At 38.6% G+C, this 14976-nt stretch overlaps 1 protein-coding gene across 3 annotated transcripts in view; it reads left to right on the forward strand.

The window, feature by feature from the left end:
• The window catches only part of magi3a (membrane associated guanylate kinase, WW and PDZ domain containing 3a), a 133115-nt gene that overhangs the window by 37753 nt on the left and 80386 nt on the right, over positions 1–14976 (forward strand). The window lies entirely within an intron of this gene.

The raw sequence follows: 14976 nt of genomic DNA on the forward strand, positions 1-14976 counted from the left end.
AAACGGTGTTACTCTCCGCTTGCGGCAACTCTATTCACTGGCCCATGTCTGGTGTAAACTAGTGAGCAGCTGAGGCAAGATAGACAGAGGAGTGCTGTGGTGTATCAGGCTCCACACAGTAAGAGGAAGATATCGCTCCAGTACAGTGTAGGGCATCTCATTTAAAGGGTATTAAACTATAGGAACAGTGTGACTAAATGTTGTGAGTGTGGTACTGTGACTGTAAGCCTTGAACCATGGTAGATCCTGGTTCATGCTTCATGACTTCATCTTGTAAGCAACAGGTCCGAACACAGTTATTCTGAGGTGAGCTCCCTCTTAAAAATGGACTTGTATCTTAATTTGTATTCAGATCTGAAGATTTTAAAATGAAAAATGTGGACAGGACATAAAAATCACTTGAGCAATTTTAGTAATGGCTGACTCCCATAAAATTAACATAATATTAAAAAGATTTTTACATCTCATGACCTTCCTAAAATAAGTCATTTTTTTGCGAAATGTTTTTTTTTTTTTTTTGCCCAAGTCATCTTTTGGCAGGATAGAGGTGGTAATTTTATTTTTTATTAAATTTTTCTACCAAACCAGTTCTGGCAAAAAATGAATTAGAGCATTATTTTATGAAAGTGAAGATAGTTTGAATCTTCCCATTTTCTTTGAACCAACTGCTTTTTTCATCTCTGAGGGCCATTTTTTGTTATAAGGAATTTATTCATCATAACTTTACTTTTTGTGAAAAAAAACAAAACAAAACACAATGTGTTCTTAGAACCAAAGACCTTGAAAGAGACATTTAAAAGATGGATTTTCTTTAAATAAGAACATTTTTTGTTAGTTAATTTTAACCTGCATTACTTTTATTTGTAAAATATAAATAAATAAATATAGAAAAAAATATATTTCACTTGTAAACCTGAAGGAACATTCTCCTTTGTCCCCCCTCTCTATCTGATCTAGATCTCTTTTGGAAACATCTTGTTTGCTATTGAGGAAGCCAACAGCGCTCTGAATCAGATTGTTATCTAAGGTCAGGCTTTCCCTTGCCTGTTTGCCAGCTTTTGTTTTTACGTGGGTAAACGGGGGATATTAGTAAAGCACACCCACCCCTGAATCAGGTGGGGAACAATGAGAACATTGTCCAGTAGTCCGGTAGTTGTAGCTCCTTTTCCCGCCTCTTGTGTGCTTGGTTGCTGAGATTGCTAATAAATCTTGCCTTGTTACTGGAAGTCCGGATAAAGAGCTACAGCTCTAGAGTAAACACATAGGCCTGCTTTCATGTCTGCTATCAGCAGAGTGCTTATTGTTTTACCTTTGCCTCAAAACTTTGACTTATACCTCCCTGAGGGAGAGGCGGCCGCAGCGCCGGCCTGTGTTTCCACCTCAGAGAATCCGTCGATTTAATTCAGAGAGTTGCAACCTTGAAAACGGCATTCATCTTTTTCCTGCATGGATTTTGTTTTTACTTGACTGCTCTCCAACCTTTTTCTCCACATAATGTTTTTTCCTCTGCCCACCATTTTTCTTCATAACGACACCAATACTTGGTGGCAGCCAGGCATGTTGAAATTCAGACGGTAGATGGTCGAAGTTCAAGTCTCGGAGAGAGAGTGGGGTGAAAGGACTGGGAGTCTATAGCCAAGCAGTCTTGTTGATAATGGAACGTTGCCGTTCAACAACATTCATAAATATGCAGATGAGGTGACTGAGGCTGCCCAAGAGATAGTGCACACGTTGTCAGCAGCATGCACAATAAGGAACAACACAAGCGCCGCACTGTTGATGTGTACAGAAGAGGCTAGCATTTCTCTCTGCCGTATAGGAACTGTCAGAATTTTAGAATCCAATATTAAGAAAAAAAGTGCTTCACCCTGACAACCATAAAGAACAGCTTCACCCCCAGTAATTGGAAAATTCTGCAATCTTAGCTCAAAGTAAGCACGTCTGTGGTATCCATGTTGTAAGAAACACAAACTCTGTGGGTTTGGAAACGATTCAGGATTGCTAATATCGAAGAATGTTTGGAAAATAAAAACATAAGTCACTGCTTAGCATGTGCCGTAGATCTTGTTCCAAAGAGCTCAGTGTAGTTTTATTAATCGATTGTTCGTATATAATGGCACTCATTTCTATTAAATGGCACAATGACTTTCATTTGGTCTTCTGTTTTAGGTATTACCGCTACAACAGGTACCAATATTTTGTATTATGCATTTGTGTGCTTCTGCAAAAGGTCTGATCGAGGGTGGCTTTTAGCCTACATTGGTGAGAGAAACACTGCATGTCTCTGAGTAGTTACAGAGAATCACTGCTGCCTTCACAGATATGCTGGTGTTATGAGAGTTCTTCAAAGAATAGCAAATTATAATAAAGCAATGCCATTTGTGTGTTCAGCTTCAATATTGTTGCTTAAGTTTCTCCCACTAACATGGATTAATGCATTTTGTTTTCGGTTTGCTGCTTGCAGGGGTTCTCTGTGGATACACTGGCTTCCTCCCACGGTCCCAAAACAGTTCAATAGTTCAATCCCAGTTATAATAACACTGAACGATTCTGTTGCTGTGTTTATAAAAAGTCAAATATTTGTGTTGTATCGTTTAAAGTTGTCAAGAAACCCCAGTTTAAGTTAGAACACTTACAATTAAGCAGAAAATTATTCATACTCCTGGCAGATTAAAATTATTTAATTATTTAAAATTAATTTAATTCAACAGAGATTGTGTGTGATTAAAACATGAGATCAGCATCTCTCACAAGACAAAAAGAGAGTAAAAGGAGTATCAATTATGTTTTTATTGAAAAAATGTATGAAAACCTATGCATACCCTGAATAATTACTGAAAAAATAAATGTCTTTTTCAGTAATTCTATCAAATATTTGATATTGCAAGGCTTTGTCGCCATCACCCAAATCTTTTGCTTCACAATCAGATTCAAATCAGGATTCTGATTGGGCCACTCCGAAACATTAGTAATATTTTCAGTCAGAAGTTACATGTTGCTAAAATTATTATTTGACAACTAAATCTGTAAATCTCCCAGACATATGAACTGTTTGAGCTTAATTATTCTAATAATTAGAAAATAGTGTTATCCCTTGTTCTCTCTTGAGCGTACATTTTGCAGTTGTGTTTCTTTTTGTGATAATAAAAAATGACAAAGACAAAAGCCAAAGTTGAAGTTGGACTTTCCAATTGGGAAATAAAACAGAAAAATCTTCTGGAAAACATCATAAGCTCTTAAATTCCAGATAAATATTTCCATCTGTTGAAGTACACAAAAGTATTGGTGAAGGGTTTTAATTTTCCCACATCCGCGTTGCAGTGAAGGCAGCGTGATCTGAAACTAGATTTAACTTTAGCTGTAGAGACCTGGACGCTTTGTCCCCAGCATCTTGAGGAAAATAAATGTATCGGCAAATTTGAACGTCTCACAGAATGGCATTATTTTATGAAAGTCAGAGAGGAGATTTTCCCTCCATAGTTTTACTTTAGTCACTTCATGCACAGATGGATATCATTGCAAAAAGCACAAAATTGTACCAAGTAATTTTGGTCTAGTTTCTAGCGTAAATATATTAGTACACTTGAGATAGGTTAAAACTAATTTATAAATAACTTTTGAGAAAGACAAAGGAGCTTGATTTAAGTCAATAATTAGTTAATATTGATGACAAAGTACTTGTTCAATTGGCAGATATTTTCTCTTATAGCAAGACATTTTCCCCAAAAATACTTGGTGAGATTTTGTGTTTTTTCAGTGATCTCTCCGTTAATTTATTGTCCCTCTGACACATAGTTACATGAATCACTGTCACTGAATGTTATTTAATGGTGTCAATCTGGGCTGGAGACACTCATGTAAATGACTGAGGTGAAAAAATAAGAAGCGTTCTCCATCTCTCCATCTCTGTATTCTCCTCAGAGTTTGGGCCTCAAACGGCCAGAAAACGCGCTGCGGCCTGGATTCAGCCACCCTTAATGCAGCACATTAAGCTGTCATCAGACCTGGAGCTCGCAGAAGATTTAGATGTCCTAAACACAAGAAGTGCTTTTTTTTCTTAAGTAGCTGGTAGGAACAATGTGGACTGCGGTGTTATGTTTTTGTGTGTTCATGGTTTTGTGAGGCCGCTGAGAGAAGTATTTGAGCAGAGCCCTGCGGTGTGGCTGCCTCCCTGAACCCTGCTGTTGATTATACGTTTTGTCAAAAAAAAAAAAAAAAAAAAAGGAAAGCCTTTACAGCTCTGCATTCAGAATATCAAATGTCCGCTCCGAGGTAGACCTTTTGGTAAATCAGTGACATCGAAAATGTTCAAAATCTGATAAGCTCACCCAGGCAAATTAATGAAAAAAAAAAAAATCTCTGCTGCGTTTTAGTTTCAAGTTCCCCTTCATGTTGGACAAAGTCGCACTGGCACCGAGATAAAGCAGATCAGCTGGCACTGATGAGGTCCGTGTCCAATCTCCCGGCTCTGCCTCCCCACCCCTGTTCTGCTTTTAACTATCAGCTCAGCCTGCTGCAGGCGGAGCAAAAGATCACAGAGAAGGAGGATGTGAAAGAGGAAAAAAAAAATGACCTGCCAAGTGAGTCAGCATGCCAGTCCGTCAAGGACGCTGAATCCTCTGACAGAGGACACTGTCACTCAGAATGCAGTGTGCGTCTGCATCGGCCAGAAGGCGTCAGAGCTTTTGGGTCCTTCCTCTGTTTTTATTTTTAGATCCGAGCTACTCTAACTGAGCAAATCCGGAGGCTTAAAGCATCGGGGGGGCTCAGTTGAGAAAGGAGGGGGGGAAAGTGAAAGCATCTCTGGCTGGGTTTGAATGTGGCTTCAGCTGCACAATAATACTCCCTCATTAGCTAATGATGGCTATCAGGGTAGAAATTGAAACCCACTTAAAAAATTATTAGGCGACTGCACTTTTGACTCAGAGCGGCGATGTTTCTGCTAAATACGTTTAATGTCTCTGAATTCGTGGTAATGTCTCACCCATCAGGAGCCATTTATCAGAGCAGAACATAAGCGCAATTTTCGACAATGATATGATGAGTCATCTCATGAACTCTGGCTTTCTCGCTCAACAACAACAAAAAAAAAGAAAGCTAGATTCATGTTCTCCCACTTGATTTCTGCACACATCAGTATGGAAAGTTTGCCGGATTGAAGTTTAGGTGGCGTTTTCAATTGAAGGGGTGGGGATCTTTCATTGCAATGAACAAATAAGTGAGAATAAAAAGAAAATTGGAGACAGGAATAGGAGGAAAGGTGCGTCATAGAGGGTGCTGAGAGCTCTCGACGCTGCCAGCAGCGTGAGCTGAAAAGCTGAGTGACAGCAGATCAGATAGAAGCCGGATCACGGTGCCCTGGCAGAACCCTTTCAGGGGTGTAGCAGAGACTGAAATACATTTATGAAAGATAGTTTTTTATGTAGGAAACTACTGTAACATTGAGCGAATAGTTACAGTTCCTGTTAGATTTCCACTCGTAGATGTCAATAATGACATACATTAGCTTCAGTTAAGTCCAAATTAAGTTCATACACGTCTGTTCTTTTGAATTAGATAAAAATCCGATCAAAGTTAGGGACGTTGATGTGTCAATGGAAATAATCACTTTTATTCTACTTACTACTGTTCAATTTAGTTTATCTGTATGACACAGGTTCACAACAAATGTCACCTCAAGTCACTTTAAAAGACTAATTCATTAATCTATCCAACACAATCTAAACATAAACAGATTCAAGTTCATTTCAATGCCAGTTAAATTAATTATCTTTTTGATCAATCTTTGTTGCATGCTTTTATTTCTTAGAAAGTCTGAATTCATCAAAGTTAGATTGTGCAGATCAGACCTTAAAGAAAACCCCCAAATCTGCATCAACCAGCAAAAACCTAATCAGTGCATCACCGCAGCAGACACAACATATTTCATCCAACTGCACTGAATTAGATTTAACAAACTAGTTTTTGTTGCCAGTGCAGCATGTGTCCCCATATGTCAGAAAAAGTATCAAAACCTCATATTTACAAGAGACCCTGAAATGAGAGCAGGAGTTCAACTTTATCAGCCTTGCTTTATTCCATTTAACATGTTTGTTGCTGTGTATGACAGTGGAGGGAGAGATTTTTTTTAGCTAATAGCCTTGGATGAAGACCCATATTTAAACTCCCTGGTAGAATTGTAAAACTTTAAGGATCATATTGAATAATGTGACCTAGATACAGCAAAGGAACCTCATGTAGGCCTTCAGTTCTTCTTTCTTTGCATCTATCAGTCACAGATTCACCATGCAGCCCATAAATGTTTTCTTTTGCCTCTTTGGCTGTCAGCGCGCATTTTTACATCCATCTCTCCTCCTATGTCTTCGCTTGCTTTTTACCTCTTCCCTGCTCGCTCTCTTTCTCCCTCGTTCTCCCTGATAAACTATTGACAAGGTTGAGAAAACAGTCTAGTGGTGTGAATAATTCCAAAATGGCTCCCGTAATTAAATAGCATCTTGACACTAATTAGTTCTAGCTGTTGATAATTCAGCCAGCCCAAATTATTTTGCGGTGCCTTCAATTTAATTAACTAAATGGACTGATAATTAAGGTGTTGGTTGACTCGAATGTTTCCAGCGGATGGTTGGTGAAAAAGAGAGCTGTGGGTTACTGCTGGCAAATTGCTTTGTCACCTTATTCTATTTTTTTTTTTTTTCTCTGAAAAACAATGCACCTCTTGACTATTTTCTCCTACAGTTTTCTCCTGTTCTTGTCATTCTTGAATTCTTTGGCTCATTACACAGACTTTAATATAAGACAAAGATAATTTGAGCAAATGCAAAATGCATTTTTTTTTAAATGAGGATTTTATTTATTAAGGGAAATTAAGCTCTCCCGACTAATCTGGCCTAAAATATGATTGGTCCCCGAAGCCTAATGACTGTGTGTGTCATCCGTGGTGGTAACATCTGCCACTGAATGTGTGTGTTAACTCCAACGAATGTTGTTTCACATCACCCACTCTTAACATTTTTTTCATTAAATTTACTTCTACTGCATAGAAGGGTTCTTGAGTATTTCAATGTCTTACTACAGCATCTGTCATATTTAATCCCAGACTCTGAATACTCCAATTAATGATTAATTAATTACTATTAATTAATTGTGCCCTTTAATCATTTCAGGCTTTAAAAAAATTGTTTCAGGACATGAAAAGTGGAAGCATGACAAAAAATAAATCAAAAACAGAAGAATTCTGCAAGGGACAAATACGTTGTCATGGTACTGTTCAATCTTTAAGTTTACCTTTCATTAAAGATTGAACTCACAGTGAGCTCTGTGCTAGGTATCGCTCTTAGAGCTCCACGTTTGACCTGTAAACCAGGGGTGTCCAAAGTCGGTCCTGGAGGGCCGGCATCCCTGGTTCAGCACACCTGCATCAAATGATGGCTCATTAGAGGCCTAAGGAGAACATTGACTTGCTGAGGAGGTTGTTACAACCACTAGGGAGAAAACTAAAGCATGCAGGATGCCGGCCCTCGAGGACCGACTTTGGACACCCCTGCTTTAAGCCATTTGTCTCTGGAGAAGCTTCATCTTGAAAGCTAAAAACTGTGCTGCAGTTTCTATTTTCAGATGTGCATTAACATTGCAACACCCCCACCTGGCTGACACAGTTAGCGGTTTAGGATTGAAACACCCTCCGTCATGTGAGAGGATGAATGGTTTCTCTTTCTCAATAAATAATCCGGAGTCAATTTCCCACTTTCCCTGTAACAGCAAAGTGAAGTCATTATGGTTAGTTCCTCCTGTAAATATAATTAGACAAGCTGGGAAATCTTAATGCGCTGTGATCCCCCCCTCTGGAGCTCATGGCAGAGCGGCCGGTGTTCTTCAGGAGGCTGCTGGCTAACTTCTCACCTTGCTGCATAATGCTAAGAGAAGGCTTAACACGGTGAGGCAGCACCCACAGCCTCTTTCTCTGAAAAGTAGTCGAGAGTTCTGCAGGCTGTCAGCTGCTGGAGGTTACTGATTTACAACATCAAACAATAGGCTTACAATCATTTTAAACCCGAGCACAGCGTCGCTGCAGCTCCCGGTCTGATTGATTGTCTTCGACAGGTGTTGGTAGCGCTCCAGCATGCCAGCCCAAATGTCTCACCCGCATGCCAATTGTCACAAGCTGTTTTTAGGAGCATGTTCCGAAAGACAATGACTTTTACTTAGCATTTTACTTATTGTGTAATGGAAAACATCCGTGACGTAATAATTCATGGGAGTCGTATCTCAGGTGTTGGATGATGTCAGCTATAACCTGATCACAGCATGATCCAGTATAAAGTCTGAAACTTGACAAACCATTACATATAAAAGCCAACAATAATCACTTCATTGGAGTGAAGCAATGTTGAATTTATTTTTACTTCTTAATCAGTGACAAAGGTGATCACAGAGCCGAGTTAGTGAGTGAGTGTGAAGTGGTGAGGGAGAGCCACTCCCAATATATTAAATCAGACATTCTGCTTAAGATAACTTGTTATGCTCTGGACCAAACTTTGCTTTAAAAAAAATACTAAAACTTTATTGCTATATGATCATACGTAAAAGGATTAGGGCAACTGAAATAAAAAAGAGAAGAATTCAGACTTTATACTCTTCATACTAGAGAATTCAAATTTTGTGTCAATCTGTGTCAAAATATAAATATGTCAATAGTATATGAAAACAGCTGTTTCATCTTTGTTATAGGATCAGTAACCCTGAATTTGAAAGCCTATGATATGAGTTTTAAGACTAGATTTGCCTGATGGCCCATAAACAATTTAAACAATTCTGGTTCTAACATCAGAACTTTGAGACAAAAGTCAGAATTATTTTTCTCAGTGGCCTTAATACTCTGCTGTATGATCGGTATTTCACAAAATGCACTGAAAAGTCTGTAATTGTAATGGGATGGAATTTTGATTTGAGTGCAAGTAAGCGGAAAATAAAAAAAGGATTACACATCAGGAGGCGAAGTTGCAGCCAGGTTTGAATGCATACCCATCATTCCTTGCTCTTTTCACAAGACAATCTCACAATGTGATAGAAGAAGCACACAGTTGTAAAGTGTGCAGGAAAATGAGCAGTTACACTTCTGTGGGTGATTTATAGCACGCACTATCTGCTGTTGACTTAACGCTGGCACAGGTGTGTTTCTCCCTTATTCATAAAGATTGCGTTTACAAAATGACAGTTCTTTGCAAGAGCTGTTGTCATAAGTCATTCTTTCCCCTTGTTAAACAAATGCTGCAGACAGCACTTCCAGTGCACCAATCTTAATAAAGAAAAACAATTTGTGGTTCTTGGAGCTGAGTCAGACAGCTCTGCCTGGTTTAGATCAGTCGGATTCTTTATTTCTGCTCTTTAGTGGGTGAGCGTTTGAGGGGAGGTTCGGGGGGGGCACTATATTTGTTTTCCACTTTCTGGAATGTGTGAAGGCATGAAGAATGTGGAGAGGCTGGCCCGTCACGGCGCAGCTCCTTGCATGCCTTTCTCTTGTTTAGACCAGTTAAGGTTCCATGTGAGTCCACAGAGGCACATGCTTCACATCCTTTGCTCCCCGCTGACGAGGACAGCTTGATGAGACCGGTCAAGGATCGCTGCAGCCGCGCAATAATGAAACACAGGCAGCTCAGATTGCATCTGGGAAATCTGTCACGGTGACAGCCACGGGTGTCATTGAGGAAGTCATTGCACACTATAGAGACATATGTCAACACTACCTTTTCTATCTGAAGAACACCTCAGTAGCAGTAAAAAATCAATTTTATCCCACAACGCCTTTGGCTATCAACATTGCATTACCGTTGTCAATTATATTCATCTGTGTTCCTGTTTATAAAAAATGCAGTTATATGAAAGCAGTTCAGACTGATAGCAATAGGAGAGCAATAGTGCTAACAGTTTCTGCACTTATATTTGCATTGATTTACATTACAACATGCTCTACCACTACTGGGAGTAGTGTAGCAATCAGCCATAACAATATAACCAAATAATACCCAACTGGTGTGCCTGGGACTGTACGTTTTGAAGTGTAATAGTTAATTATTTATATTCATGACAATTTTAGACACAGTGCAGTGTGGGTTTACATAAAAAAATGAAGGACAGAGCCAGAACTCAATGAACTGCAGGAGGATAATCAGGGCTAGCATTCTCTCCTTATTGAACTCATCCAAGTTTTTGGTCAGGAAAAGCTGACATCTTTGCAGAACCCACACATTCTGCATACAAACTGTTCATTTTTAAGTCAGTGCTTCAGAGCGGCATTTGCTTAAGCCAGCTGCCACAGAGAATTTCTTCCTGCTCCCTCTGATGAGCACAATGGAGACCTTATAGCCAGAGTTTAGCTACTTGTTTGGGAAACAAGCAAGTTTGCACTTTCAAAACCTGTTTTTCTTTTCTAACTGTGCATACACACTGCTGATCTTATTCTTTATTTATTTCCTTAATTTTACATATTTATACTTAATATCTGTATTCTTTGAGAGTTGGAAAAAGGAAGTCAAATTCATTGTTTGCCAATAAAGCTGGTTCTAAGTCTGATTTTCATTTTTTAAAATAGAGTAGAATATATTTTTTATTATCTAATTCTCACAGTGCTTGCACATTTTTCATATCCATCTCACTAACATTATCTCTACAGCTATTAAATTAAATTATTAAGTGTACCAGTTGAGCCAATCAAAGGGAAGTGTCTGTGTTTCAAATGGTCTCAGATTGTTTACTGCATTTCTATTTTTAACCCTACTGCTTGTTGGTAAACAGCGGATGGACGCAGTCACTGCCCGTCTGTCCTGTACAACCACAGCTAGAAAGGCAAATGTTCTTGGAAAGCTGGTGTTATAAATAGATCTTACAGTTACTAGATCAGGAGAGTCTTGTAAGAATGAGCTTAGTACTTTTTGCAAGCTGATGTCTCACTGTAGCTCTCTGTGTGTCACATTTGTCCTGATGAAAGGTAACTGTTGTAGAAGAAAACATCATCTGACAGCTTGAATATGCTGGATTTTGCTCAAAAACATCTCAGTCAGCAGAAATCTGCCTTTCATGTGCAGAAAAGGCCTGAATGTTGCTGAACATGCTCCTTTTATTTGCCACTATCTAATCTAACACTCTTAAAAACCCGTTTCAGACCGACTCATTTCATGGTGAGAAGTTCTGAGTAGACAGCAAATCGTCTAATGAGACCCCTTAAGTCTTAAAAGTATGGATTCCTAATATTCAGCAGCAGTCATCCCGAATACAGTGACGTTGCATAACAGCTCAAGGGCTTGTTAGATCTGCTATGGTGAGGTGTAGGCATATTTTTTATTATTAATATGGTAAATAAACTTTGAACATTGCACAAATAAAGTAAACATTTTAGGAGAAGCTCGCATGAACAGTCTCGCTGCAAACACCCACATAATTTTAGAAGCTAAGCATTGCAGAAATTTGCAGAAAAAAGTATGAAGATAAATGTCCATTAGTAGCTTAACACTCCTGCTTTATGTGGCTGCTGTAGTTTTCATTCTTTATATAACATCTGCAGAAATGACACTAAACCAGCTGCCACATACCTTGTCCCTTCAACAAAATGAGTTCTGTTGGGAAGTTATGGCTAAACAGCAGAGTCCAGAGGAAAACATGCCAAGATATCCATAAAATGGACGATCAAAGGACCTGGAACAGCAAGGAGAAAGAGATAAAGGATGAGTGGTGCTAAAATCATTCGGTCTTCAATGCTGCTTCATAAAGCAGAACATGCTTTGTAATATTCAATGACATCTGTCAGCAACACGATTAAACCTCTTGTAACATGATGCTCCTAGTTGGACTCTCAGCTTGCTCTCCATCGCACCCACTTTAAAAGGTCAGCTGGTCTCTGCACCAGTCCGACCCAGCCGACCCGAGACGTCTGGCTGCATCGGTCCGGTCAGAGTGCATAATAGTCAGTAAGCTAAAGTACCAAAGTAGCCAGGATGGGGGCTTTCTGTAACTTACTGAAACAACTAAGACATACAGGTCAACTGAGTAATGAGACAAGAGGATCAAATATTTGGCAATCATAGAAGGTTTATTAAAATCATTTCAGTATCTGCTGTGCTTTTAGTAATACCACACTACAAATAAGAAAGATGCCAGTATTAATTTCTTAAGGACACTTGTGACCAGATTGCACTGCTAACTTTATGCACTGGACTTGATGTGGAATTTTTTTCTTGCCTCACTCAGTCTCACTCCAAACCTTTGTTGGGAATGATCCTTTCTTATAAAGGGAACAATTTTGGTTTCATATTCCGTTAACAGAAAATCTTAAAGCGTTAAATGAGACGTTATTAAATAGCATTCTCTGCATCACTTATGAAATAGATCATTTTGCATTAATATTTACGGCCAATTTGTATGTGTTTTTTAAAATTTATTTTAGATGAATGACGTGCTAAGGGTGTCTCTTCACAACCTTCTATTCTTAGACTTTGGATACCATTTTGATGAAACATACATTTAAAAAACAAATGAATACAAAAGAATACAAGCTATACCATTACATCTTAAGTTCAGTAATTGCATGTTTGCATAGATGTAAATTTTGAGTGTAAGTGTGTGTCACACTACTGAATGAGATTCCACCTCCTTCGAGAGGCTCTATCTCCCTGTTAAGGGTGCAATATTCCTGTAGGATGATGAGCTTGAGCAACAGACACAATTTTATTTTTTAATTTTGAGGCCTGAATTTTAAACCCAGCTTTTTCTTTTTTTTTTATTATTATTATGCAGTTTCCATTAGAGATCTACAACCAAACCTCGTCTTCCTTTAAAAAAAATGCTGGTTTTATAAAGGATATTTTGATATTTTGTCGTGCAGCCGGCATATTCAAACAGTTCCTTGCACTTAACGATTGAAAAGACGCGTCAGTGTCTTATTCTCCCTCTCTCTTTTTTTCTCTCTCTTTCTTTCTCTCTCTCTCCAGCCAGCACTGAGCGGCTCAGGCTTCTATTTATTCCTGGTGGTTCGTCTGGGCTTAATCAAATTGCGACAACGAGCAGCCACCAGGGGATGGGCAGAATTAATGAGTGTGAGGGACAGCCAACAGATGGATGAGGGGCCGAGGACCCCGCTAAGATTGTGCAGCGAATGCATGCTGGTTCGGAAAAAAAACTTCCCCACTTTGGCATCACTCTTACTATGCATAATGACAAGGAGATGCTGTCTGCCTTTCAACTGATTGGTCCTTTGTGTCCATATCACAGAGAAGAGGGACATCATAGATGTGTCTAGGATCTGGACAATGAAAGTGTTCAATCTTCCTCATCCATTCTAAGGTGGTTGCAATGCTAAAAAAAAGCAACTCAGAATGTTTTTGTTTAAACTGATTAAATAAGGCAGCGGTTGCCAGTACCAGAAATACCATCTCTGTAAATACCAAGTCTCCCACTGACTGCCATCTTAGCGGGTTTAACAAAGCAGCACTACAGCAGGACTTGCACTTTTCTAGTTTATTTCATAAAAAATAAAAATAAAGCATTGTTTTTATTGGGACTGCGTTGAAGAATAAGGCTTATTCCATTTTTAAATAGAAGTAAAAACAAATTGCCTGAAGTCAGAAAATTGATCAGAAAGTCGCATAAAGTTCGAATTCCATAAGAGAAAGTCGGATGGTTTTTACTGACCCCAACCTCAAAATCCAATATGGCTGCCTTGCATGTCAAATGTGGTAATGGGTTCGGTACATAGAATTTATTTGCACTTCGTTCCAGTGTATCTCTAAGGAATCTTTCTTTGAAGACATTTCTGGTCATGAAAGAAGAAATGAAGATAGATGAGTAATAAAAATGTATCATTTAACTGTTGGTGCTTTTTAGTTCTCCATCACATCTAGTTAGTTTACAAGAACTCTGCACATAATTGCCTTAGAACACCACTTCACTAAGCAGGAGTATCCTTAGTGGTACTGTTACGAAAGTTTAGGAATCAAAACTTTTGCAACAAACTATTGTTTCAATCTCAAGCTAACTATAAATCATTCAATAAGTTTTCAATAAGTCTTTGTGTTTTAAAATTTTGAGCTTGATAAGCCTACATGTTGTAACATAGAGCTGATAGGAAGCTATGAAACAGATCCTAACATTAGCATCATTAGTGGCTAATGGTTAGCCAGTCCTGTTATTCTTACAGATTAGGCTTTAAATACCTTCAACAATGGGTTTATCCTGCTGGCTAAGTTTCACTGTTTTTTTTTACATTTTTATTATTCATAAAACTTTGTCACATTTACAGGGAAGCAGCTCCTGGGCAACATATTGCTATTTCAATAAAAATAGGCCACATGTGTATTTTCCTCCTCAACCAAATTCTTTATTTCCTAAACAGTATCAACTGTTTGGCTTGAGTTTGTTGCTAGGAAAAGAGCTACTCTTACTCATTCGGAATGTATTTCTATACAGGAGATTTTATACAGCACTTTTATTACTTGTGCACTCATATACTGTATGTCTATGTTAGGGCAGTCTGCCAGTTTACAGTAATGATTATAAATGTTTCTCTTCTCCCGTAATACCATTTATACAACCTGTTACATTCCTCCACGTTTTTTAGGCAGTCATGATTGATATTCATTCAAACCAAGGGAAGGCCACTAAATCATTATGAGACTGGATACAATGAATAATAAATATATTTAGGATGCAATGTGTATAGATTTTTAGAGCAAAATGGGTTGTCATTTTTCTGAGTTGAATTATGTTTTGTTACATCATTTTGAGTGATTTTTCATCCTCGGCTTTCTATGGAGCTGTTTTTACTATCCCCTTACAATCTTGTTGCTGTTTTGGTCTTTTGACCAATTTTTCTTCTGTCATTTGTAGAACGTCCATCCATCCATCCATCCATCCATCCATCCATCCATCCATCCATCCATCCATCCATCCATCCATCCATCCATCCATCCATCCATCCATCCATCCATC

The sequence above is a fragment of the Poecilia reticulata genome, linkage group LG7 (assembly GCF_000633615.1).
Source record: "Poecilia reticulata strain Guanapo linkage group LG7, Guppy_female_1.0+MT, whole genome shotgun sequence".
Taxonomy (NCBI): Eukaryota; Metazoa; Chordata; class Actinopteri; order Cyprinodontiformes; family Poeciliidae; genus Poecilia; species Poecilia reticulata.